This window comes from Trachypithecus francoisi, unplaced genomic scaffold (assembly GCF_009764315.1).
Source record: "Trachypithecus francoisi isolate TF-2019V2 unplaced genomic scaffold, Tfra_2.0 Lachesis_group19, whole genome shotgun sequence".
Lineage (NCBI taxonomy): Eukaryota > Metazoa > Chordata > Mammalia > Primates > Cercopithecidae > Trachypithecus > Trachypithecus francoisi.
In genome coordinates, this window is record NW_022681464.1 from 48,606,844 (window position 1) to 48,633,500 (window position 26,657).

The window sequence follows — 26,657 nt, forward strand, 5'->3', positions numbered from 1 at the left end:
AGCGGCAAGGGCCCTGTGTCAGGGGATCAGGGCCGGGGCAGGGGCAGGGTCTCTCCCGGACCTATCTGGGAGCTGGGACCCACTGGAGGCCCAGGCAGGATGGGGGTCAGAGCAGGAGAACATGGAGACAGGAAAGAAGCTGACATTTCTTCATGCCGCGAGCTAAATCCTGCCCTAGAAGTCGTGGCTTCGTGCACACGGCAGCTGTTGCAAATAGCTCACAGCACTGCCCATCACCACCTGGAATGATGGAGCCACTGGAACCACCAAGGGACGCAGCTCTCACTGCGCTGGTGTGAAAGGATGTATCACTGCGTTATGATTTTGTTGTTGTTTTTTTTTTTTTTTGAGACGGAGTCTTGCTCTGTCGCCCAGGCTGGACTGCAGTGGCCGGATCTCAGCTCACTGCAAGCTCCGCCTCCCGGGTTCCCGCCATTCTCCTGCCTCAGCCTCCCGAGTAGCTGGGACTACAGGCGCTGCCACCTCGCCCGGCTAGTTTTTTGTATTTTTTAGTAGAGTCGGGGTTTCACCGGGTTAGCCAGGATGGTCTCGATCTCCTGACCTTGTGATCTGCCCGTCTCGGCCTCCCAAAGTGCTGGGATTACAGGCTTGAGCCACCGCGCCTGGCCATGATTTTGTTTTTTAAGAAATACTTTTGGCCGGGTGCCGTGGCTCACACCTGTAATCCCAGCACTGTGGGAGGCCAAGGCGGGTCGATCACTTGAAGTCAGGAACTTGAGACCCGCCTGGCCAACCTGGTGAAACCCTGTCTCTACTAAAAATACAAAAATTAGCTGGGCACGGTGGCGCATGCTTGTAAACCCCAGCTACTGGGGAGGCTGAGGCAGGAGAATCGCTTGAACCCAGGAGGCGGAGGTTGCAGTGAGCTAAGATCACCCCACTGCACTCCAGCCTGGGCAAAGAAGTGAGACTCTGTCTCAAAATAAAAATACTTTCATAACTGTTTTGATATATGTTTCAACAGCTTTATACATTTATTGACGAAAAGAGTCAAATTCTGTAAAATATTTTTGGAGATTTATTCTGAGCCAAATATGAGTGACCTTGGCCCGTGACACAGCCGTCAGGAGATCCTGAGAACATGTACCCAAGGTGGTTGGGGTACAGCTTAGTTTTATGTATTTTAGGGAGGCATGAGACATCAATCACATACATTGAAGAAATACATTGATTTGGTTCAGAAAGGCGGGACAACTCAAGCCCAGGGGCTTCCAGGCTCCAGGTAAATTTAAACATTTTCTGGTTGACAACTGGTTGAGTTTAAGAAGACCTGGGATTAATAGAAAGGAAATGCGAGGCTGAGATAAAGGATTGTGGAGACCAAGTCTTATTGTGCAGAGGAAGCTCTCAGATAGCAGACTTCAGAGGGAGCAGGTTGTGAACTGTTTCTTATTGGACCTAAAAGGTGCCTGGCTCTTAGCTAATTATCTCCTGGATCTGGAAGGGAAGGAAGGAAAACAAAGGGGAAGGGAATCCTCTATAGAATGTGGATTTTTTGGCTGGGCACGGTGGCTCACGCCTGTAATCCCAGCACTTTAGGAGGCCGAGGCGGGTGGATCATGAGGTCAGGAGTTTGAGACCAGCCTGGCCAAGATGGTGAAACCCCGTCTCTAGTAAAAAATATACAAAAATTAGCCGGGTGTGGTGGCGTATGCCTGTAATCCCAGCGACTTGGGAGGCTGAGGCAGGAGAATCGCTTGAACTTGGGAGGTGGAGGTTGTGGTGAGCCGAGATCATGCTACTGCACTCCAGCCTGGGTGACAAGAGCGAAACTCTGTCTAAAAAAAAAAAAAAGAATGTGGATTTTTCCCACAAGAGACTTTGCAGGGCAATTTCAAGGTCTGGCAAGGAAATACATTTTGGGATGAAATATTTTGATTTTTTTCTTGTCTTATAATGTTTTGCCAGAGTCAGACTGGAAAGTAAGTCATGATATAGGGTCAAATAAGACCCATCTGATGAGAATTTATGGTTGAAGGGTATGACGAAAAGAGTCAAACTCTTAGACCCCTTAGATAGGAATTTGGGCAAGATAAAAAATTAGAGCTTAGTCCTGACATTCAAAGACGTTTCTCAGAGAAGGGTCTGAGAAGGGAGATGGGGGCCTGGGAGCTGTGTGGAGGGACCCCCTGCATGTGGGGCAAGGGTCTCCTAGCTGGCTGGGGCTTGAGCTCCCATCACACATTCATTTATTACCCATTTGTTTCCAAAAGGGATTTGAGGTTGTTCTCAATCAAGAACAGACAACTCCGCAGGGATGATGGCGGAGGGCAGGTGTCGTGGGATTCAGAGAGTGGTAACCTTTGAACACCGAGCTTCCTAGCAGTCAAGGCAAAAAGGGCCATCTGCATCTGAAGGGAGGTGCCTTCCAGGGACCAGTGGCTTCTCAGCACAGGTGCCTCAGCAGAGGGGGCCTGACCTCAGACACAGACGGCCCTCTGCCCTCTGCCAGCGGCCCAGGGCCAAGTCTCCCAGGGATCTCCCACCACAGTCATCTTGATAGTGGCTCCAACACCCACGGGCCATGTCTCCGTCACCCACCGCACTCTGCCCACTGCTGTGTCCTGAGAGTCAAGGTCTCTCCCACACAACAGGAGACCCCAGAGGGGGTCCCAGGGCTGCTCCCAACAGCTCTATTTGGACCTCCCCTCCCCAGAGCCCAGCCCCAGCCTCATTAATTCTGTAAGATTTGGTTTTGAAGAAATTTACCATAAATGTATAGATCTTAAAAAATCATGCTAGGGCTGTGGTATTCTTGGCAAAAGCCAGTCTGGTGTCCATTTCTGTTGGAGAAGATGAAAGATGAGATTCCAGGGGTTCCTTCGGATTTAGGCTATCCCATTTTGTCTGCCACTCGGGAGAGTTCAATAGACCTAATATTTTTGTCTGAAAGACTTGGGGAGTTTCTCCTCTGCCACGCGTTCCTCCTGAGGGAGGCCCTCGTTCTGGCAGGTGGCTTGAGACAGCCGTGGCAGCAGCTGGTTCCCGAGGGACGGGGCCCACTGGGGCCCCCTGAGGCTTTTCTGATGGCAGTGGCAGAGGGCAGGCGAGACCCGGGCAGACGGACCTTTCCAGAAAGACCAACCAGGCCAGATAGGCAGAGCTCCTGCGCGGTGGTGAGGCCGGCTCTGCGCCCGGCTCCCGGCGCTGCCACACTCGGCTCCCGAGGGCTAACGACGTCTTCAATCGTACAAAGGTCTCTGATTCACTCTGTAAATCCTATGCTGACACACTACCTCTTGGCATCTTATTTTGTTTACTTAGAACCAACTTTGAGGTGAGGAATGCTTGCATGTTGCTGGGTGTTTAGAGGAAGATTAATAGATTATTTGTAACTCCTGTAATGAAAACATGACACAGGCATAAGGCTGGGCTCCGTCCCGCTCATTTTCCGCTGCTAATTGCCGCAGCATACAGGCTCTATTATGAAATGAAATGCCATCTATAACCTCCCACATTTATTAAAATATAATTGCTTTAATGAAATTCTTTTGGAATCAGACATAGTTCAAACAACACGCTGCCTTCATGAGGTGATTTTCTGGCCAATTACAGATGTGACCATGGAGTCTCTCGCTTTCAATCAGATGGCTTTTCCTTGTAAATGTGTTGAAGAGGACGTTGCTCTGGGCTCTGGCTGGGCTATTTGAACCTTCCACTTTGACCTTAGAAATGCTTCAGTCATTTTATTTTATTTTAATTTTTTTAATATACTAATAATGTTTATTGAGGGAATCAGGATAAAACTAAAATAACAGACAAAGTACGTAAGAAAGAGGGGTAATTGAAGTGAAGGCATTTTTTTTTTTTTAGGTGGACAGGAAGTAGAATTTATTGGTGAGTATTAAGAGGGGGCAGCACAGTGGAAGCCCTCATGAGTGCAGGGCCTGCCACTTGTCCAGAGCTCCACGATTGGGAACGTACTTGACCCATCTGGGATAAGCCGCTTCTCAGCCACCATGTCTTCAAATTCATTGGCACTGAACTTGGTGAAGCCCCACTTCTTTGAGATGTGGATCTTCTGGCGGCTGGGGAGCTTGAAGTTGGCCCTGCACAGGGCCTCCATCACATGCTCCTTGTTCTGCAGCTTGGTGCGGATGGACATAACTTGGTCAATGTGAACCCTGGCCACAGTGCCCTGGGGCTTTCCAATGGCACCCCGCATGCCTGTTTGGAGCCTACACTGGGGTAGTGCAAGGTCAGAAACATGAACATCCATCTGAAAGGACTGTCTCCAAGGTCCCTTAGAGCAACCCATACAACAAATAGGCTGCATCACTACCAGGGAAGCTGCTGTTTGCAGCCATTGCACACTGGGCCGACATGAGGAAAGGAACTCAGTCGGCTTAATTGGCTGCAGGGCTTCAGTCATTTTAAAGTGCAGAAAATACACCCCCAGCTCTGTGGTCATCCCGGGAGGTGGGTCATGGTGCACATCCCAACACCTTCCCAGGCCTGTCTGCCACGAGCCCCTCCTCCAGGTGCACTGGTTTATGATGGGGGCGGGGGCTGGGACAGGGGGCGAGCATTTGCCTGTCTCACAAGTGGGGCTTTTAAGGAAAATTAATGAAGAAACAGACCGTCTGGGCCGGGTGCGGTGGCTCAAGCCTGTAATCCCAGCACTTTGGGAGGCCGAGACGGGCGGATCACGAGGTCAGGAGATTGAGACCATCCTGGCTAACATGGTGAAACCCCGTCTCTACTAAAAATACGAAAAACTAGCCGGGCGAGGTGGCGGGCGCCTGTAGTCCCAGCTACTCAGGAGGCTGAGGCAGGAGAATGGCGTAAACCCGGGAGGTAGAGCTTGCAGTGAGCTGAGATCCGGCCACTGCACTCCAGCCTGGGCGACAGAGCGAGACTCCGTCTCAAAAAAAAAAAAAAAGAAAAAAAAAAAAGAAACAGACCGTCTAGCTGGAGAGTCTTTAAAAATTGTCCTTTCACCTGGAATCAGTGTCTTCCTCTCAGCCTCAAGCGTCACTTTCCTCACTGGTAAAGAGGACTCCCCGGGACAGTGTGGAAGGTGCTGCCAGGGCTGCCGTGATCTGATCTGCCTCAGTGCCCTCCCCGGACCCGGACAGTGGAAGGCACTGCTCGTGTTCCCGTGGTCTGCCTCAGTGCCCTGCTGTCCCTTTTCTTTCTGGAACAGAGTCGTTTGTGCTTTGCGGTGGCGTTCTCAGCTGTGAAAAGTCTGACGTAAATCATTTGGCAAATGAGTGCTTCTCCATTCATGCCACCATTCTGCCCCCTTGGTGGTGGGCACGGGCTGCGGCTCACACCTGCAGCAGCACGAACAATGGACTTCACCCGTCCACGCATCCAGCGCCATTCCCAGTCCTGAGACCTATGAAACCCGCTGGACAAGGTGCAGCTCTGGTTCTCAAAGGCCTGGTGCCTGCGGGAGGCTGGGGTGTGGCTGGGAGGCGGCTGCCAGTTGTCAGCGTCCCACACCCTGTGCCTTCCTGCAGCTCTCCCCCGGCATGGTGGGAAGTGACTCCAGCAACCACTCCAGAGTCCAAGCTCAGAGTCAGAGGTGGCCATGGGAGTGGCTTCTCGGCCGAGAAGGATGGGGAAGCCTGTGGCCAACGAGATCACAGCCATGGTGTCATCCCAAACCACACCTCCTGCGGTCCAGGCAGCCCGGGGAGTGAGGCGCTGGAGCGGAGCCTGGCGCTGGAGCTGGGCCTGGAGCTGGGCCAGTTGCTGGAGCTGGGCCTGGAGCTGGGCTAGGCGCTGGAGCTTGGCCAGGTGCTGGAGCTGGGTCAGGCGCTGGAGCTGGGTCAGGCGTGGGAGCTGGGTCAGGCGCTGGAGCCGGGTCAGGTGCTGGAGCTGAGCTTGGAGCTGGGTCAGGTGCTGGAGCTGAGCTTGGAGCTGGGTCAGGTGCTGGAGCCGGGTCAGGTGCTGGAGCTGGGCCTGGAGCTGGAGCTGGGTCAGGCGCTGGAGCCAGGTCAGGTGCTGGAGCCGGGCCTGGAGCTGGAGCTGGGTCAGGTGCTGGAGCTGGGCTTGGAGCTGGGTCAGCTGCTGGAGCTGGGTCAGGTGCTGGAGCCGGGTCAAGTGCTGGAGCTGGGCCTGGAGCTGGAGCTTGGCCAGTTGCTGGAGCTGGGTCAGGTGCTGGAGCGGAGCCAGGTGACCTCCCATCGATGTCACCCTCAGACCAAACCCATGACGCAGGTTTCAATTCCAGCTGACACTTAGGTTCTGGGTGATCCTAGACATTGCTTGTGCCTCTTTTTTCTTTTTCTTTTTTTTTTTTTTTTTTTTTGATGTTTGATTTTTCGTAAAAGACTGCTTTTCAGAGCAGTTTTACAGTCACAGAAACATGGAGAAGAAGGTCCAGAGAGTTGGCCATATGCCTCCCGCCCCTACACAGGCACAGCCTCTCCCACCACCACCCTCTGGGGCTGGAGATGTGCATTTGTGCCGGGCGATGAGCCTGCGCGGACGCATCAGGATGGTCCGGATCCCGGAGCTCACTGCAGGGCTCCCTCCTGGGGCCGCTCACTCCGTGGGTTTGGACGAATGTGTGATTGTAGGCATCTGCCCTGTGGTGTCCCACGGAGCAGTTTTGCTGCTAAACATCCTCTGTGCTCTGTGCATTTGTCCTTCTCTCACCAAGCCCCTGGCCATCTGTCATCGTTCTACTGTCTCCGTAGTTTTGCCTTTCCCAGAATGTCGTCTAGTTGGACTCACGTGGTGTGTAGCCTTTTCAGACTGGCTTTGTTCCCTTAGTGCTGTGGATTCAAGCTGCTCCCGTCTTTTCATGCCTTGATGGCTCCTTTTCTGTTTTAGCGCCGAGTGATACTCCACTGCCCAGAAGTGCCCAGTTTATCCATTCACCAACTGAAGGGCATCTTGGTCGCGTCCCAGTTTGGACAAGTGAAGGGAAGCCGCTGTCAACCTGTGTGTGCAGGTTTCCGTGTGGACGAGGGAGTTCAGCTCTTTTGGGCAGGTACCAAGGTGTGTGCACGCTGGGTCACAGGGTCAGAGCCCATGCTGAGATTTATAAGCAGCTCCCAAACTGTCTTCCAAGTGGCCATGCTAGCTGCATCCTCTTTGGCAGTGGAGGAGCGTTCCTGTAGCGCCACATCGTTGCCAGCCCTTGATGCTACCCGTGTCTGCAGGCCGGCTGTTCTAACAGGCACGTGAAGGGGTCTCCTCGTTTTAACTTGTATTTCCCTGATGACTGACAGGGGCATCTTCTCATATGTGTCTCTACCCTCTTCTGAGGGGTCTGCGAAGGTCTTTGACCCACTTTTAAACTGGGCTTTTCTTATTATTGACTTTTAAGCATTCTTTGTATTTTTCCCTTTACCAAGTATTGATTTTTTTTGTAAATATTTTCTCCCAGTCTGTGTCTTCTTTTCTCATACTCTTGACAGTGTTCTTTTGCAGAGCAAAAATATTTTGATTTTAAGAAAGTTCAGCTTACCAATTCTTTCACAGGCATACTTTTGGTATTGCTCATCTAGATTTCTTCCTATGCTGTTTTCTAGGAATTGTATAGTTTTGTGTTTTATGTTTCAGTCTGTGACTCATTTTGAGTTAATTTTTGTGAAAGGTGTGAGGTCTGAGTCCGGACGCATTATTTGTATGTCGGTGCTCAGTTGTTCCAGCACCGTTTTTTGAAAAGACCATCTTTCTCTATTGTATTGCCTTTGCTCCTTCGTCAAATATCAGTTGACTGTATCGATGTGGATATAGATTTCTACGTGGATACCCGAGATCTCTATTTTGTTCCATTGATTTATCTGTCTATTCCTTTGCCAATATCACCCTTTCTTTGTAGTGAGTTGTGCTGGCTATTCTGGGTCTTTTGCCTCTCCACATAAACTTTAAAATCAGTTTGTCAACATCCACAAAATAATTTGCTGAAAGTTTGACTAGGATAACATTGACTCTATAGATCAAACTGGGAAGAATGAACATCTTGACAATGTTGAATCTTCTGTCCATGAACATGAGAGAAGAGCTGAAAGAGGACATCCTCACCTCTTGAGCTGTTTGAACCTGGGAGGCAGAGGCTGCAGTGAGCCTTGCAGTGTCCTCAGGGAGAGAGGTCTCTCTCCTTGCCTTGTTCCTCATCTCCATTTCTTTCTTCTTGTTTCACTTTGTTGATCAGAGTTTTGTAGTTTTCCTTATATGGAACTTGTACATATTTTATTAGATTTATAACTAAGTATTTCATTTGAGGAGACTGATGTAATTGTATTATATTTTTAATTTCCAATTCCTTGTTCATTGCTAGTATACACAAAAGCAGCTGACTTTTGTATGTGAATCTTGTATCCTGCAAACTTGCTATAATTGCTTATTAGTTCCAGGAGGGTTTTCTTGGTCAATTCTTTTGGATTTTCTACATAGACAATCATGTTATCTGTGAACAGTTTTATTTCTTCTCTTCCAATCAGTATACTTTTTATTTGCCTTTTTTGTCTTATTGCATTAGTTAGGACTTCTGGTATGATACTGAAAAGATGTGACAGAGGACATCCTTGCCTTGTTCCTGATCTTGGTAGGAAAGCTTTGAGTTTCTCACCATTATTATTGTAGATATTCTGTGGCAAGTTGAAGAAATTCTCCTATATTCCTAGTTCACTGAGTTTTTATCATGAATGGGTACTGGATTTTGTCAAGTGATTTTTCTGCATCTCTTGATGTGATAATGCAATTTTTCTTCCCTAGCATGTTGACATGATGGATTACATTATTGATTTCCAAATGCTGAACCAGATTTGCACACCTGGGGTAAGTTCCATGTGGTCTTGGTGTATAATTCTCTGTCTATATTATGGAATTCAATTTGATTATATTTGGCTGATGATTTTTGCATCTATGTTCATGAGATATATTGGTCTGTGGTTTTCTTATCTTCATCTCGTTTTGGTAGTAGGGTGATGCTGGCCTCATAGAATGAGTTTGGAAATATTTTCTCAACTTCTATCTTCTGAAAGAGGTTGTAGAGAATTGGCATAATTTATTCCTCACATGTTAGGCAAAATTCACTGTAAACCCATCTAGATTTGATGTTTTCTGATTTGGAAACTTGTTAATTAATTAATTAATTAATTAATTTTGAGACAGTTTCACTCTGCTGCCCAGGCTGAAGTGCAGTAGTATGATCTCAGTTCAGGCAGCCTCTGCCTCCCATATTCAGGCAATTCTCCTGCCTCAGCCTCCCAAGTCACTGGGATTACAGATGTGTGCCAACGTATCTGGCTAATTTTGGGGGGATTTTTAGTAGGGACGTTGTTTCCCCATGCTGGCTAGGCTAGTCTTGAACTTCTGGCCTCAAGTGATCCTCCTGCCGTGGCTTCCCAAAGTGCTGGAATTACAGGCATGAGCCACCATGCCTGACCTGGAAAGTTGTTAGTTATTTATTCAATTTCTTCAATAGATATGGGTCTATTTAGATTGGCTAGTTCTTCTTGTGTGAGTTTTGACAGACTGTGTCTTTCAAGGAGTTGGTCCATTTCATCTAGGTTACAAATGGGCATAGAGTTGTTCATATTTCTCCCTTATTATCCTTTTCCTGTCCACAGGATCCACAGTGTTGTCCCTTCTTTCATTCTGATATTCATTTGTGTCCTCTCTCTCACTTTCTTAGCCTAGCTAGAGGCATATCCATTTTCTTTGTCTTTTCAGATAACTAGCTTTTGGTATCATTGCTTTTCTCTATTGATTTTGTCTTCAATTTTATTGATTTCTGCTGTAATTTGTGTTATGTCTTTTCTTCTGCTTACTTTGGATTCAATTTGCTCTTCTTTTTCTAGTCTCCTAAGATGGATGCTTAGGTAATTGGTTTTAGATCTTTCTTCTTTTCTAACATATATACATGCTATAAATTTCCCTCTAAGTACTGCTTTTGTTGCATCCCACAAATTTTGATAAGTTGTGTTTTCATTTTCATTTAGCTCAAAATATTTTTAAATTTCCCTTGGTATTTCTTCTTTGTCTCATGTGTTATGTAGAAATGTGTTGTTTAGTCTCTATGTGTTTTGTGATTTTTTAGTTACCTTTCTGTTACTGGTTTTTAGTTTAACTGCATTGTGGTCTGAGAGCAGACATTGCCTGATTTCTATTTGCTATGGTTTGCCTCTGTCTCCCCACCCAAATCTCATCTGAAATTTGTAATCCCCACAATTGGAGATGAGATTTCGGTGGGGACACAGAGCCAAACCATATCAAACAGAAATCAGGCAATGTCTGCTCTCACCCAGGGGAGGGACCTGCTGAGAGGTGACTGGATCATGGGAGTAGTTTCCCCCATGCTGTTCTCATGATAGTGAGTTCTCACGAGATGTGATGGTTTAAAGGGTGTCACTTCCTCCTTCACTCTCTCTCTCTCCTGTCACCACATAAGACATGCCTTGCTTCCCCTTTGCCTTCCACCATGGTTGTAAGTTTCCTGCGGCCTTTCTCAGCTATGTAGAACTGAGAGTGAATTAAACCTCTTTTCTTTATAAATTACCCAGTCTCAGATAGTTCTTTTACAGCATTGTGAAAGTGGACTAATACACAATTCTTCTACATTTGTAAGGTATGATTTGTGACCCAAATGTGATCTTGGTGAATGTTTCAGGTGAGCTCAAGAAGGTTGCTATTCTGCTGTTGGATGAAATAGTCTATAGATGTCAATTATATTCATTTGGTTGATGGTGTTGAGTTTGACTTTATCCTTAGTGATTTTTTCTTTTTTTGCCTACTGGATCTCTCCATTTCTGATGGAGAAACACTGAAGTTTCCAACTATAACAGTAGATTAATCTATTTCTCCTTGTATTTCTATCCGTTTTGCCTTAAGTAGTTTGATGTTCTGTTGGCAGTCACACCCACTTTCAGGATTGTTATCTTTTTGGAGAATTGACCCTTTTACCATTATGGAATGCTCCGCTTCATCCCTGACCCTCTCCTCACTCTGAAGTGTCTGAAATTAATAGTCACTCCCACTTTCTTAGTGTTAGCAGGATATAAATCTCTCTATTCAGTTACTTTTACTCTACATGTACTTATATTTAAAGTGGGTTTCTTATAGACAATATATAGTTGGGTCTTGTTTCCTGGACAGTCTATCTTCTAACTGGTGCATCTTCAGTATTCACCTTCAAGATAATTATGGATACAGTTGGGTTAGTATCTACCAGGTCTGTTACCGTTTTCCTTTGTGGCCCATGTTCTCTGTTCCTATTTTTGTCTTCTTTTTCTGTCATTTGTGGTTTTGAGTATTTTATATGATTCCATTTTCTCTCCTTTATTAGCATATCAGTTATACTTTTTAACTTTTTTTAGTGGTTGCCCTAAAGTTTATAACATACATGAACAACTAATCCAGGCCCATTTTCAAATAATACAATACCACTTCATGGATAGTGTGACACCTTCTAATAACAAAATCGCTTTAATTTTTTCCTCCCATCCTTTGTGTCATTGCTGCAATTGATTTCACTTACATATCAGCATACCTAGGTATGCATGCATATATACATGTCAGCATACATACTTAACCTATGTAAGCACACATGACCAACTGCATTGTTGCTGTTATTACTTTGGACAAACTTATCTATTAGATCAGTGGAGAATCAGAACAAAGTGTTTTTATCTTACTTTGCTTTTTCCTCCTCCAATATTCTTCCTGTCTTTGGATCTGAGTAGTATTCTCTTTCTCTCTAAAGAGCTTCCTTTCGCATTTCTCACAGGGCAGGTTTGCTGGCAACTGATGCCCTTAAGTTTTGTTTTTCTGAGGAAGTCTTTCTTTTCTCCTTTAAAGGATAATTTCACAGGGTACAGAATTCCAGGTTGGGGTCTATTTTTTCCTTTCTCAACACTTTAAATATTTCATTTCATTCTCTTCCTGCTTGTATGGTTTCCGAGCAGTCAAATGAAATGTCTGTCTTTGCTCCTCTGCAGCCAAGACATCTGCATCCTCAGTTTGTCACTCATTCATTCACTTCTACCCCAAGTTCTCCCATAGCTGCTCTTGGAGAACAGAGGGGACATCACCTGGTTCTTGCCTGCAGAAGCTGCAAATCCAACAGCAAAGGGGACCCAGTGCACGAGAATGAGGGGGGCTGCAAGGTGGGGGGCTCAGGTGGACCCCCCCCACCCCGAAGGCCTTCTAGGCAAGGCTCTCATGCGTGGAACGCAGGCCAGCTGGAGGGCAGGGCCAGGCACGTGCCCCGGCTGCTCCTCAGCCTCCGCAGTGTGGCTTCCCCTCCCAAACAGAGCAGCTCAGAGTAAGTGACAATGATCACAGCAGTGAGCGTGAGGTCAAAGCCCCTCGGGCGGGCGCTGCGCTCCTCTCGGACTCACATGGGTCAGCATTTGGGTAACCCCTGCCTGCACTGCCACAGGGTTCTTAGGACAATGGGAGGAGCCTGTGTGAGTGTGGGAAAGGCAGCTGCAGGTCCCGCGCTGAGAAGGTCCTGCGCTAAGAAGGTCCCACGCCTAGAAGCCAGTGCCTCTGGTCTGGCTCAGGCCCTGTCTGCACAGTAAGTCCAGCTGGCATCCCAGAGGAAGAAAGGGCGTCCCCCAGGCGTGCTCCAGAAGCAGCTATAGGTCTGTCAGGCTGAAGCAGAGGCTGCATCTCAGGGTGCTCCCTGGATGCCACTGCCCCTGTAATGGCTCAGAAGCAGCAGCTGTGGGCCCACCTCCCTCCTGCTTCTCTGGCCAGAGCCCGTCACAGTGGTGGCAGAGGCCATCTCTGGATTTTCTGCCGCAGTCAGACAGAGTCCACATCAGGACTTGAACGTTCTCTGCAATACAAGGAGGCGAGAGAGGCGGGTTTGAGTCCTGCTCCTGCATGGGTGAGGGTGGTGTCTGGATGCAGGGCCTGGGAGCCTGCACCCCTCACCAGCAAGGCGGGCAGATGCTGCGTCCAGGTCCCCAATCCTGCCCCCACTGCCCAGGTCCCCAGGCATGCACAGAGTCCTGGACTTTCACTCCCCTGGGCAGTCAGTGGGGGAGAGGCCAGGGGCCTGCAGTCACCGTGCCCTGAGGTCTCTTGGGCGGTCAGTGGGAGAGAAACCTGGGGCCTGCAGTCACCGTGCCCTGAGGTTTCTGCCCAGGAATCATCGTGCCACTCGTCCTCCCTTCAGAGTTCAGGAAACTGAGGCAGGGGAGGCTGACGTTGCTGGAGGTGGCGGGCTAAGGAGCTGTCGAGCCACCTTTGTGTACCTTCCCCGCGGGACCCGAGGAGGGCTGCAAGGCCAGGGAACCCACTGCGTGGTAGGGAGCTCTGGGATCTGGTGCCCAGGCCCCAGGAGGAAGAGGGAACTCATGGACTGCTCCTGGCTCCCCCACTCCCGGGGAAATGCAGGGAAGCCGAAGCGCTGGCCGTCCCCTCTCCTGGTTCGCAGAGGGCCGTCGGGCACCGTGGTGAGACATGGAGGGCGGGGAGGGCAGCGGGGACAGGGCAGGTGGCAGGGAGACATGGAGAGCGGGGAGGGCAGCAGGGCAGGTGGCAGGGAGACATGGAGGATGGGGAGGGCAGCGGGGACAGGCAGAAGGAAGCAGCCCCACCCCTCGATACCAGGCGCACTCCCTACCGTGACCGCCACAGCCACAGATGCCTCCAGACATGACCACGTGTCCCCGGGGGACCGAACCACTGGGCAGAGCGCGTCCAGGCTTCCAGGGATCCCCTGAGGTGGCTGCCTCCTCCGGCGTCTCCCCACCCTTCCCCATCTCCCTTCTCCCTCCCTCCCTGGAAACGTCTGCTTCAAACCTGTGAGAAATGACTGCGGGCGGCTGTAAAAATCAAAACCCTCCCCTCAGGCCCAGAGGAAAAATGAGCCACTTCCATTTCTTGGCGCTTTTGCCCGGGAGCCTTGGACGAGCTTCCCGAGGCCTGGCCTCCGCCCAAGCAGCCGGTCCCTCCCCGGGGCCTCCCCGACAGGCTTCCTCGTTCTAAATGGAGTTGGAGGCGCCGCCGCAGACCCGGCGACGGGGCGAGGATTTTCAGAGTGGGCCCTACCTGCTGACAGGAGGGACAGTGTTTTCTCCAGTATTGCCGGAACAGCAGTGTTGTAAAGGTTGCTACAGAAACACCTCGGGTGAGCGTCGTCCAAAATAGAGTGTCTAGACAAACTCCTACTGTCTGACCTTTGATGTTTCCTGATCCACCCGATTTTGCCAAGCAAATTGGTGACTAAGCAGCAATTCCCTTCACACTCTGTCATAAAGGCCTGACGAGGCCCAGGCGCTGGGATCCATTTCAGTCTGGCTGCGCCGCTCCACCCGCACGGCTCCCACGTGGCTTCCCAGTGCGATGTGTGCCTGGGTCGCCATGAACTAATTTTCAAGGCCGAGTCCAAAAGCCACAAGGCTGCCGGAAAACAGAACTCACTTTCAGCCAGCAGGGCCCCAGAGTTGACATAAAAAGTGAAGAGGGAGGCTGGAGGCGGCTCTGGCGAAAACAAAATAGAAGTCGGGGACGGGACGGCCCCAGTGGTCTCTCCCCGAGCAGGGTCTGGGAGGGGGGTGGGCGGCCATTTTGCTAAATGAATAGAACGTGCTGCTTGGTGAGGCCGAGCCCCTCTTCACAGCCCGAGTCCTTCCTCCTCTGTGTCCCCTGCAATGCTCTGTCCTGAGCCTCTCAGAGTCACCTGTGTGAAGGGGCTCAGATGCGAGGAGACTTGTGCTCTGCTCTAAACAAGTGCAGTGGGACCCTGATGTGATGGGATGGGGCGGCTTCCTTTTGCCCTGAGCCCGAGGTTCTGGGTTTGGGGCACTTGGGCTGGGCACGCTGCAGGTGGGACAGGGCTGAGGCTCCACTGGGCAGGGGCGTGGAGCTGTGGAGTAGGCACTTTGCTCTGAGGGACTGAGTGTGGCGGTGAGGGAGGTGGTACAGGCGAGGCAGAGTGGGGCGCGGGTGGCCTGGGGGACACTGAGGTACATGGGGGGCAGGGGCTGCTCCAGCTGCTCTGCCGGCACGGCCACGCATCTGGCTTCTGTGCCGCTGGTGGCCAGGCTTTCCGCAGAGGGCAAAGCTCACAGTCACTGAGGCTGCTTCCCCAGGAACAAACCTCTGGTCCTGAAATGGAAGGCGGTGGGGAGAGGAGACTTGTTTTACTGGAAAAGAGGCAACTTTGCCAGAACCACGTTGGTGCCCCAAAGTGAGGAATACCTGTCTCTCCACACTGGTGCCAGCTGGCCCACTGCTGTAGCTTAACTGTCCAAAAAAGGAAAACGAGACACTTCACCAGATGCTGTAACTCTTGGACCAGAGAGCGAAGCGAAGGCCTCACTCTAAACCTCTCTGCAGCTGCATGCTCGGCCTGGCCGGCAGTCCCGCCGAGCAGAGCGGAAAGTGAGCTGGTACCAGTGCTCGTGGCAGGGCGAGCCTCGTGTGTGCTGCGCCTTGAAGGGGGCGGCTTTGCGGCTTAGCATGTCGGTTTTCTACACGTACCAGAAACGCAAGTTTTCCAGAGTCCTCTGACCAGAGGTGGGTGAGACAGTGGCTGTTCTTCAGAAGACACCGAGAAGTCTGCATGTGTCTCTGAATTTCTCATAAACTGCTCCTGGCTGGTGCTGAAGCTCCCTCGAAGGCAAAGAGCTTCAGGCGAGCGATGCCTGCTCATTGGCCCCTGGCAGGCCTGCCAGCCTCCAGGCTGAGAGCAGCGTTCAGCATCCAAGCAGCCAGGCCCAGGTCCAGCCACCGCAGCTCGCACAGGCCTCTGCAGCCCCCGACTCAGTGGCATGGGGAAGCTTGGCTCCGCGGAGCCACAGCACAGCCTGGAGACACGGAGGGTGTCCCTGTGGTGGCACCTTGGAGATGCCACTGAGCCGCTGCCTGCAGCCATGACTCAGCCCAGCAGTCCAAGTGCCAGGCAGAGAGCGACTCCTATCTACGGGGTGCCCACTGGGTGGGCAGGAGTGAGGCAGGCAAGGGGGAAGCCCCTGCCCACATCTCCTGGTCTCTGCAGCCTGTGCTGCTGGGTGCAGGGGGGCAGTCCAGGGACTGAGCAGGACTGTGCCACGGTGAAGAGACTCCACCTCCACCAGGGTCTGACCCCTGCTCGGTGCGGAGTCTGTCTTGGTCGGTTTCCTCATTGGAAGGTGGGGAAAACGAGAGCCCCTCCCGTGGACGTGTGTCTGCATTGATGATCAGTGGGGACAGAGCCTCCGTAGGGGGCTGCTGGGTGCAGGATGCTGGGCAGAGGGTAAGGTGGGGCATGGGGTGTGCGGGGCAGGAGGTTGCAGGAGCGTGTGGGTTGCGATGGTGCTGGGTGCAGCCCTGCTTGGGGCCACCACCAGGTCTCTACTACCACAACGTGGCGTTGGGGACTGGCCAAGGCCCACAGGTGCCAGGGCAGCAGGGAGCCCCTGTCACAGCAGTGAAGGATGCCAAGGGCCCCGTAGTCCCATGCCAGGACCCTGGCCTTGGCTCCTGCAGCCTGCCCCACCAGTGCTTCCTGGGGGGCACTGCAAAGTCCCCCCAGCATCGTGGGAGGGAGGCTGCCCCCAGCACGGTCTGTGCAGGAGGAGGACTTAACCCCACCTGAGGACTGGGATGTCCATTACCACCTCAATCCCGAGCCATGGCGATTCCACCTGCTTTAAACCACGACCCATGGAGAAGCGCACCTGCTCCCCTGGCTTTGGTGCGGCTGCACTCATGGTGTTGGGAGGACATGGACGCACTGTAGTGACCTCTAAAGGAAAGTGTCACAGCTCTGCATGCCTTTTCCCATCCTACAATTGTCATATGTGTTCCACAAAATGAGTTATTTGAAAGAAACTGACGTCCAAAATACAGAACTTCTTTTGGAAGTTTTGAAGAATCTTGGACTCCAAGGGGCTCCTCTTTTGAAAGCCATTCCCTTCTCTGGCCACGAGGGCTGGGAGGGGTGTGCTGGGCCTGCACGGAGCCTGGGTGTGGTGTAGGAGGCCCTGGGGGAGTGCTGGAGCCAGGCAAGCTGGGCTCCTACCAGGAACCCGAACCCCACCAGAGGGAGCCGGGCTCAGAGCAGAGGACACAGGCAGGGAGGCACCCCCAGGGCTTGGCACAGCAACCAGAGTCCGGGGTGTCCACAGTGTGGGACTGTGGTGTCCTTGGCATCCTTCACTGCTGTGACAGGGGCTCCCTGCTGCCCTGGCACCTGCAGGCCTTGGCCAGGGTGCAGTGGTGCAGAGTGGGGATGAGGGTATGGGGTACAAGGAGTGTGGGGTGTGGGAGTGTGCAGGGGCACAGCAGGTGCAGGGGTTATGGAGTATGGGGTGGGGGCTGCTGGGTGCAGGATGCTGGGGGTGTGAGGGTGTGGGGCATGGGGTGTGTGGGACAGGAGGTTGCAGGAGCATGTGGGATGCAATGGTGCTGGGTGCATGGAGCAGGGTTGTGCAGGGTGGGGGACTCTAGGGGAGGTGTGGGGTGCAGGGGCGCCTCCAGCCCCGGACCTGCTGGGGTTGTGCTGGTTCTGCTGCTGATGGGTGACCCACCTGCTACTGTGCACAAGTTGCTGAAAGTTTTGGCGCCTGGTTTTCTTACCTGAGAAATGGGGCTGATCGTCCTGACTGACTGATCGATCTGACTACCCGGTGCACTACCGACCTCTCTGATCCACAAGCTTCGAAAGCATTTTCCTATCGGGCGGGCTTCCCTCCAAGCACAAAGCCCCTGAGTTTCCTGCCTGGCTGCTGACTCCCACTTGCTGTCCGTGCAGGGGGGCTGGTTACCCCGAGACTCATGTGTCCAGGTGAGCTGGGAGGTGCCACATGGGAGCACATGGGGATTGGGCATATGGGGGCCGGGGGACATGGGGGGGACATGGGGAGCATGTGGAGGCATGTGACATCACGGGGGGCATGCAGGGGCACAGGGGCGCTTTAGTGGAGAGGAGGAACAAGTGCTTCTTGGAGCAGTGGATACAACTGCCCGGCCCCCAGCATACCCAGTGCCGGCAGGAGTGGCAGGAGAGCAAGCAGCATGGGTCCTGCTCACGTGGGCGCAAGCCTCCCCAAGCCCTGCAGCTTGGCTCCCGGCCCCTCCTGCCCAGCCGGTCTGCTCCCAGCTGGGGTTTCCCATCTACACGAGCTCTGCCTCTCTAGCCCTCAGGCCACCTGGACCCACCACAAGGCATCGGTCCCTCCAGAGCTCCCAGGGTTCAAGGTGCAGCTCGGTTGACCACCACCAGGGAGTGCGGTGTAGACGAGGCCTTTGGGGGTAGGGCCTGAGGGCCATCTCTGCACCAGAAAAGTGTGAACTCCAGAGCAGTGAAAGATGGGAACACGGTGGGGAGCTGTGGATTCAACTGTGTCCCTGGAAGTGTGTGGAAGGAAGTCCCAGCCCCTGAGACCTAAGTGTGGGACCTCATTTGGAAACAGGATCCTGCAGATGTGGTCAAGACAAGCACTGGGGGTGACCCAAGTCCAGGAACGGGCGTCCTCCTGAGAGAGACCAACATGGTGCGGTGGGAGGCAGAGGGTAAGGTTGGAGCAGCGGTACAAGCCAGGGAAGCCGAGAGCAGCAGGTGCTGGGACAGGCAGCTAGGAGCCACCAGGAGCACGTCCTTCCCATGCCCAGGAGCACCCAGGGAGCACGCCCTGCCCGCGCCCAGGAGGACCCAGGAGCACCCGGGGGCACATCCTGCCCACAACAGGAGCACCCGGGGAGCATACCCTCCCCACGCCCTATCGCACTGGGGTTTCAGACTTTGGCCTCCAGGGTTCTGAGAGGATAAGCTGTTAAGTCCCCCACAGCAGTGAAAGATGCCAAGGACCCTACAGCCCCATGGAACATAGTGGAACACTGACCTGGCAGCCCCAGGACCATAAAACAATGAGTTAAGCAGAAAAAAGTGGTTCCTGTGGGCTCCAAGGGGATTCCAAGGTGCGTCTGTGGGGCTGGCATCCGTTCTAGAAGGTAGTGTCCTCCCTGAGCTCTGTGCAGGGGCACAGGTCGGGGCTGTGGAGAGCCACGGGGCCGCTCTGTCTGGCTGCATGTGGAGCCTCCATGTCATCGGGCCGCACACAGACAGCCCCTCTGCAGCGCATGTGGCCATGGCTCCTGCAGCTCCCAGAGAGAACGGCTCGGGGCTTGGGCTGGAGCTGTCATCAGAGGCACCTCTTCATTTTGTTCTCTCTCCCAACTCCAGGCCCCCGCGAGGTGATGACAAACCTGCCAAAATAGCACAGAGCAGCCCCTCCCCTGGGGGTTCATAGCATTAATCTCCTGAGAGCCCACACAGGCCACGCTACCGACCCACAGAGGGGAAGCTGAGGCAGGAGCCTAATGACTCGCCCCAGGCCTCAGAACGAGGTGCACCAGGGCCGTTCCCACTATTAAGTCGATAATCTCTTTGGTTTCTGCTTAATGTTCTCAATTAAGGTTCTCTTAATAAAGAACATTTGTGGAGAAAATGGGTGGGGTTGACACAGTTCTGCAGTCCACAATGCCTCTGAATCCCAGTGAAAACAGGCCAGAGCCTTCTCAGCATCCAGGGCACAACCACAATACAGAGGGACAGGAGTGCCCCAGGAAGGAAGGACCGGCGTGGCACCCACACAGGCATCAAGAAGTGTGTGAGCCTGTGAATGTGCATCTGTGTGCATGTGGTGGCATGTAGGTGGCATGTGTGCACGAGCCAAGTGCATATACATGTGAATGTGTGCACGTGTGAACATATGGATGTCATGTGCATGTGCACCATGCATGTGAGCATATGTATGCCATGTGCATGTGCACTGTGTGTGAGCATATGTATGCCATGTGCGTGTGTGCATTGTGCATGTGAGCATATGTATGCTCTGTGTGCACAAGCATGAGCATATGTATGCTGTATACATGTGCACAGTGCATGTGAGCATATATATGCCATGTGTGTGCATGTGTGCACCGTGCATGTGAGCATATGTATGCCATGTGTGCATGTGCACTGTGCATGTGAGCATATGTATGCCATGTGCATGTGTGCATTGTGCATGTGAGCATATGTATGCCATGTGTGTGCATGTGCACTGTGCATGTGAGCATATGTATGCCATGTGCATGTGTGCATTGTGCATGTGAGCATATGTATGCCATGTGTGTGCATGTGCACTGTGCATGTGAGCATATGTATGCCATGTGCATGTGTGCATTGTGCATGTGAGCATATGTATGCCATGTGTGCATGTGCACTGTGCATGTGAGCATATGTATGCCATGTGCATGTGTGCACTGTGCATGTGAGCATATGTATGCCATGTGTGCATGTGCACTGTGCATGTGAGCATATGTATGCCATGTGTGCATGTGCACTGTGCATGTGAGCATATGTATGCCATGTGTGCATATGCACTGTGCATGTGAGCATATGTATGCCATGTGTGCATGTGCACTGTGCATGTGAGCATATGTATGCCATGTGCATGTGTGCACTGTGCATGTGAGCATATGTATGCTCTGTGTGCACAAGCATGAGCATATGTATGCTGTATACATGTGCACAGTGCATGTGAGCATATATATGCCATGTGTGTGCATGTGTGCACTGTGCGTGTATATGTATGCCATGTGCATGTGCACTGTGCATGTGAGCATATGTATGCCGTGCACAAGCATGTGAGCATATGTATGCCGTGTGCACCGTACATGTGAGCATATTCTGTGTGCATGCATGTGTGCATATGTATGCTGTATGTGCATGTGCGTGTATAGTGCACATGTACATGTGTGCCATGTGGGCATGTGTGTGCATATGTGCATATGTGTGTGCCTGTGTCAACACCCACGTCTGCACTTGCTACTTGCACTGTGTCTTCAGAGAGAAATCCCTGTGTGCTCACCTTTGGCCTTCATGGAGTGACTCGGCGTCTGGCCCTCATGGGTGCTGTCTCATGGATGGACTTGAGTTCTGAAGGGCGCTGTCCAGGCAGGAGCAGGTGGAGAAGCCATAGCTACTCACTTCCAAAACTTCCTTGACTGCTCAGGGCTCAGGCCTCCCCATGTAAAGAGGGCCCTCCAGCAGGGCTTCCCTGTGTCCACACAAGCCTGGGGCTCAGGAAGTCCTTGAGGGGCAGGACCAAGCAGGTGAGGGGCACAGACCCTCAGTCCATCCCTCGGGGTTGCTGGAGCTCCAGAAGCTCCTCCCTAGACTCCCATCCAAAAGTCAGACCAGCAGAAGTAAAATCAAGCAGACCAAACTTACTCAGACTAACGCGTGGGTGACTGATGGCCTTTTGATAATCCAGACCCACCTGCATTTTCAGACCAGGATCTCGTTTAACCCAAACGGCTCTTTAATCAGCTGCATCCCAGGGGCTTAACAAAGTGGGAACTGCAGCATGTTGGGGGAGGGAGGAGTCAGCCCACGCTGCGGAGCAGCTGGGCCCCCACTTGTCCCCATGGGACACCCAAGATGCCCACACCATGGCCTACTGTCCACGCCAAGCCCTCCAAGGTGGTAGCCGACACATGGGGGCTCCCGAGGGCTGCCTGTGGCGGAGCACTTAGAAATGGGGGTGACCGAGACTTCTGCGGAGGGTGTGCAGGCCTCCCTGGGCTGTGAGGGAGAAGCTGTTTGCTGGTGGCTCTGTCCTCTCCAGGAGGCCCTGGGGTGAGGGCAGCAGTGCAGCTCTGGGTGCAGGCCAGGTTCTCCCACTGAGGGAATAGGCAGCGGGCAGTCCCATCCCCCGTCCCCTACCTGACTCACAGCTTCAGTCCGTGTGAACACAGGGTGTTGACCCAAGTACCAGGGCCATCATCTGTGACATGCATGATGTGGCCCCGCTGGAGACACAGGGGTGAGGGGTCAGCACTTGTTCCAGCAACGCCCTTCCTGGGCCCTGGCTCCTGGCAGTGCTGGCTCGGGCGTCGTGTGAGCCTGGAGCCTCTGCAGTGTTCTAGGAGGTTCTGTGTTGAGGCTGCGTGACAGCACCTCACATGCAGGGCTCTCTTCAGCCACGTCAAGGCCCCCCGGGTCCACTGGGACTGCCCAGCAGAGAGAAAGCAGCTGTGCATATAGAGTGGGAGAGGGCTCTCCCAACCCCGCAGGGCTGCAGCCTCAAGCTCAGACCAAGGAAGGCTCCATCCCTGCTGTCCTCATCACAGGGTGACATGGGTGAGTGGGCCCCCATCCTAGGACTCTGGCTAACCAAATGAAGACAGGCTTTGCACAGCTGGTGAACCCTGTGCAGCACGAGAGTGGCACCCTCAAGATGGGGAGGACGAGGCTGGGTGTGAGAGGCTCAGCCCTCGAGGGCAGGTCCGGAAGCTGGGTTCCCCGCCACGTGTCATCCGTGCAGCCGCAGCGCCTGGGATCATGGCACACGCGGCTCTCACGTGTCGTTGCTGAGGAGCAATTCCCTGTTACCTCTGTCTTCTCCTCCTTAACTTCTGACTCTGCTGTTGCCTTCTTACGGCATCCTCGCAGTTCTACATCATTTCCTCCAGCAGAACTCACTCACCCCCAGGCAGCGACTCTGGGCACCTGTCTCAGGCTGCAGGCACAGGGACCTGCGGCTGCCACACACAGCATGAGGGCAGGAGGCCCCTGCCCCAACTGTTCACAGTGGCACGTCTAGCTGCAGCAGTGAGAAGCCTGTGAGGCCACAGCTTATCCCTGTGCTGGTACCGCCACACATGCTCACGTACACATGTGCTCAGGTACATACATGCTCAGGTACATACGTGCTCATGTACATACATGCCCAGGTACACACGTGCTCATGTACATACATGCTCAGGTACACACGTGCATGTTACAGGCCTGTGTGGGTGGACTTAGGTGTGTGGGCACCCATCCTGAATCAGGACAGAAACGTCATTTGTAGACCATGCATGACCTCAAAATCTTTCCATATTAAATTTTCAAAAACTGGAAACAAAACCAAACCAAACCAACAACCAACCCACTCCTCAGCAACTCTGTGTGCTCCAGTGTGGACAGTTCCCTGGACCACATGTTTAGTCCTGCAGATCAGACACACTTACAATAAAATCAGCAGGAGGTAGAACACTTTATAGCCATTTTCTAGACACACGCTGTCTGATGGAAATCTAATGGGAACCACATAAGCAATTTTAAGGTTTCTAATGTCCACGTTAAGAAACAAATAAAAAACAGGGGTCATTAGTTTTTTTTTTTTAGAGACGGAGTCTTGCTCTGTTTCCCAGGCTGGAGTGCAGTGGCGCAATCTCAGCTCACTGCAAGCTCCGCCTCCTGGGTTCCCGCCATTCTCCTGCCTCAGTCTCCAGAGTAGCTGGGACTACAGGCGCCCGCCACCATGACTTACTAGTTTTTTGTAGTTTTTAGTAGAGACGGGGTTTCACTTTGTTAGCCAGGATGGTCTCGATCTCCTGACTTCGTGATCTGCCCGCCTTGGCCTCCCAAAGTGTTGGGATTACAGGCGTGAGCCACCGCACCGGGCCAATAGGTGTCATTACTTTTAATATTTTGTTAAACCCAATCTATAAAAAAGTTATCATTTAAATCTGTAATCAACGTAAAAAATTAGATATTTCAGGTTCTCTGTTTCATAGGAAGCCTCAGAACCCGACGTGCAGTCTTCCTGTGCGCTCCCAGCAGGGGTGCACGTTCCCGTGCTCCGTGGCCATGCATGCCTGGGAGACCACCGTCATGGACGTGCAGCTCTCCTGGGAAATCAGGGGCAGGGGGATGCTGTGTTCTCGACAGGCCACACGGCGAGTACATGGTGTGGGTGCATGTGGACAGCCCTGGATATATGGACGGACAGTGAGGATGGAAAAGTTCCTGCTTCTCCGAGTCATGCAGCTGGAGGCAGGAGACGCCGTTTCCAGTGCTGGCCACGGAGCTGTGCTCACGGTGGCCACGTCGTGGTGGAGGGTCTCTGACGCGAGCATTGCTGATGCCCACTTAAACCCCTGGCCTGTGCACAGGACACAGAGCCACATGGCAACTATGTTAGAACACTCAGCACCACTGCCTTGGGACAGGAATTACCTGGTAATCACCGGAGCTTGGGCTGGGGGTCCAGGGAACCGAAGAGCAGAGTGAGAGGCTGAGGTGCGGCATTGCTTGCTGCTTGGCAGGACTGAGGGCCCTGTGAGAGGCCAGGGTGGAGATGGGACCTCAGTCCTGCAGCTGGCAGCTGGGTTCCTCCCACACGCGGGCAATCCTGGAAGCAGAGTCTCCCTGGGCCCCCAGCTAGGAGCGCAGACCGGCAAGGCGCCCACAGCCTGGTGAGAACGGATAAATCTATCTTGATTTCAGCCGTTTCGCTGCTGCTATGGGGGTCAAGAGCCAGAGCAGTGCTGCTGGGACAGGCCACCTGGTCTCTCTGTGCCTGTTTCCTAACTCGTAAATGGAGGAACTGCCAGCACCTCACGGGCCGCTGGGCAATTACTCACGGCAGCGAGTGCAGGCACCTGGCTGGTTCTCAGCAGTAATATCCAGTAGAAGGCGGCTGTCAGCCTCAGCACCCCGATGACATCACTGGCCTTTCTCCCACTAGGGCGCTGGGCCAGCCTCCCTCTCTGGGTCTCTGGACCCTACAGAATACAGGATGGTGCCCTGTGCAGACCTCAGAGTCTCCAGCGATGCCCAGGGTTGCTGTCCCATCAGGGCAGCAGAGGCTGCAAGCCCAGAGCTGCGTCTGGACAGAGCGAACCAGGCACCAGCTGCAGCCCTGCAGCAGGAAGACACCCCTCAGCCCCCACTCCAAGCAAGAGTCACGTGTGGCTTAGCGGGACCTGACTCCAGCCTGACCGGCTCGGGGCCCAAACAATGCCTGTGGCTGCCTGGCACCTGCGGCGTGGCACAGACAGTGCATGGGGAGCAAACCTGGTGTCCGTGAGCGCTCTGGCAATGTGCTACCTCTCCCTCCTTCCTGGTCCTGCCACAGGGGCCTGAGCTGCATGGGAGTCTTTTCTGCTTCCCGTCGACTCAGTAACTCAGGCTCTCTCGTGAAGTCCCAGCAAGAGAAGGGAGGTGAGGAGTAGGAAGGACATGGGGCCAGTTCATCCAGCTGGTGGCTGTCGTCCCCGAGATCGGAGTCTCAGGCCAGGCCTGGCCCCTCAGGAGACAGTGAGGATGGACCCCGTCACTGCTGGCACTGGCCCCGCAGCCCACTCTGGGGAGGGGTCTCTCCTTGACAGGGGAGCTGGACGCCGCTAGGGTGTGTGTGAGCCCAGCCACTGCCACCCAATGAGAGGAAGGCTGGGCTCCCGCAGTGTTGGGTTCTGGTGCACATCCCACAGGCCGGCGGTCCCCGAGGTCACATCTGGTTTCCATGGAGCTCTGTCAGCTGGAACTGCTCCCAGGAAGCCCCTGAACCCCTCATGCCAACCCCCGCTCCAGACGCTCCTTTTGAGCGTGGACACCTTGGCAAGTCCAGTGCCCCCGTCTGACCTCAGATGAGTCTGCGTCTCCACAACACACCCAGGGTGAAGCTGAGGGCTCTCTCTTTCCCACCGCACTGTGGTGGTCCCTTCGTCCCCCAGGCCTTGCTAACAGTGGGAAGGGACACCAGGCTGGAGGCAGGAGTGGGTGTTGGCTGTGGCCTCAGGACAGTGCAGCCAGCAGGATTCGAGCTTCTGGTCGGGCAGCACCCTCAGAAGCCACCAGGTGGACCCCAGAGGCCGAGTCCAGGGGGTCTCTGTGGGCCATGCTCCCTCTCGGGCAGCAGCTCTTGGAGGGGGCCCCGTGTAAAAGCGGCCTTTGCTGTGCTCACCCCGTGAGACCTGCCGGCCGTCTGGCCTGTGGTGCTGGGATTTGGACATGGGCCCAGGCAGGCCCTCACAAGAGGGCGGCGGGAGCTGCAGCTGGAGCTGCTCAGAGCAGTGGGCTCTTCTCCAAATGGGTCCCCTGCCAGCCACTGTCCCAGCACCCGACTGGCCCAGAGCCATCCTCTTGGCCCCATGTGCTTAGCACTGCTGCCTCCCCAAGGCCATGCTGGGGCGCCAGGTATTCTCAGACGTGGAGGCAAGGGGGTGGGGAGGCTCAGGTGAGAAGCCAGGAGCCAGCCTGCACATCCGGCCTCTCAGGCACTCATGGTGGTCACTTGGCCTGGACACTCTAGGCCTGAGCTCCTGTTCCATTTCAATGACCTTAGCAGTCAGCTTGGGTGGGCAGGATGCCCGGGGAACCTTGAGAGATTCCATCCATGCCCTGTGTTGGGGGCTGGGCTCCTCCCTGAACTGAGCAGCCCCCTCTCGGGTCACCTCTGCCTCCTGGGCAGCTGGCGGTCAGTGGCGGCCGGACACCCCTCGCCCCTGGGCACACTCACCGGAACGGGGCCTCCACACAGGCCTGCTGGCTGGAGGTGTCACTGGCTCCCAGCCCTCCCGGCCAGCTTCCAGCTCACCAGAATATCTGGGGCTTAGAGTAATCTCCTTCCCTTCCTCTTGTCAGTTGGCCAAGGCCCATGGAGGTAGCTTAGTTTGGGCGGCCGTCTCATGGAGCTGTGTGAGCCCAGCTGTGGAGCGGGCAGAGTCATGGCTTGCATTTTTCACCCTCTCCTTATTTCAGTTTACACGATGGAATGACTTGCAGCTGCTTCAAAGGGCTCCACCCATAACTCCATGCGCCACATCATAGTGGGGGAGAGGAGCTGCCAGTGCAGCTGGAACCAATTAAACCCACCTATGCAGGCACAGCAGGACCGCCATGCACGCACACTCACAGCAAAAACAGTCTCTTCACAGGCAGGGCAGGGAGGCCCCGGCAGGTCCCATCACCCAGC

At 53.5% G+C, this 26,657-nt stretch overlaps 1 protein-coding gene, 1 long non-coding RNA gene, 1 other non-coding gene and 1 pseudogene across 3 annotated transcripts in view; 1 reads left to right on the forward strand and 3 right to left on the reverse strand.

Annotated features, from left to right (window-relative positions):
* Nucleotides 1-26,657, forward strand: part of LOC117064211 — an 85,446-nt gene that overhangs the window by 56,290 nt on the left and 2,499 nt on the right. The window lies entirely within an intron of this gene.
* LOC117064212 lies at nucleotides 3,835-4,352 on the reverse strand (annotated as a pseudogene).
* Nucleotides 4,248-4,381, reverse strand: LOC117064269. The gene has a single exon (XR_004429343.1). It is a non-coding gene; the product is annotated as a small nucleolar RNA SNORA70 (small nucleolar RNA).
* Nucleotides 23,315-24,901, reverse strand: LOC117064213. The gene is made up of 4 exons (XR_004429327.1): nucleotides 24,758-24,901; nucleotides 24,325-24,465; nucleotides 23,918-24,017; nucleotides 23,315-23,589 (listed from the first exon to the last, which is right to left on the reverse strand). It is a non-coding gene; the product is annotated as an uncharacterized LOC117064213 (long non-coding RNA).